Genomic DNA, 901 nt, shown 5'->3' with positions numbered 1-901 from the left:
ATCACCAGACACCACGGGGCACCAGGCCCTGTGCTCAGCACCTTATCCTTAACATTCACACCAACCTCAGGAGGCCTGTGCTATTGTTACTCCCATCCACACAGACGGAAGCCGAGTTCGGAGAGATTATTTCATGGTTTTGTTTTTCCTTTTCATCGATACGTTACATGAGTGAGCGAGACAGAGAGAGAGCATCCCCAACGGGGGGGGGGGGGGGGCGACAGGGTCCTCACGCCACCATCCACTCCAGCTCCAGCCAGCAGATCACAGGCACACGTGTGCTGCCGTACTCAGGGAGGCCTCCAGACGTGAGCTGGGAGCCTTCCCACGTGGGTCTGCATCGCAGAGCATTGTGTTTTATGGCTGTGCCGCCATGTGGCCCAATTTTGTTTGATGTGTCTTGTAATTGAAGTGACATGACAGAGAGGCTGGACCTAAGATCTGAACCCTGGACAATGAGACTCGAGGCGCAAGCTCGTGACCAAGCTGCCATCCTGCATGGGCCCCTTTTCTCACAGTACACACCCCAAGGTAAGTGCAGCAAGGATCCCCAAAGCCCAGAGAGAGAAGGGCAGGCAGACAGACTTGGGCCTTGGACCACAGGGCTGGGAGACCCAGGCCCCATAGGAGCAGACACAGCTGATGCACGGGTCTCCATCCCGGGCGAGAAGCCTGATACACTCTTGCCTGTAGGAGATGAGCAGGTTTCAGAGTGCCCACTGAAAGCCCAGATGCCCAGAGGTGGGCCCCAGACAAAGAACACAGATGGGGCACTGAGCCTACCCGTGTGGGCAAGGGGCCGCAGAGGAACCAACAACCGACCTGCAGCCTGGCTGTCTTCCATGGCGAACCTGGAGGTGGCCAGGCTCAGCGGAGCCAGCCGGTCCAGGCCCGCTCGCCC

Source organism: Tupaia chinensis, unplaced genomic scaffold, assembly GCF_000334495.1.
Source record: "Tupaia chinensis unplaced genomic scaffold, TupChi_1.0 Scaffold000170_1, whole genome shotgun sequence".
NCBI lineage: Eukaryota > Metazoa > Chordata > Mammalia > Scandentia > Tupaiidae > Tupaia > Tupaia belangeri.
The sequence above is the reverse complement of the archived record's forward strand: the minus strand, read 5'-3'. Positions refer to the sequence as shown.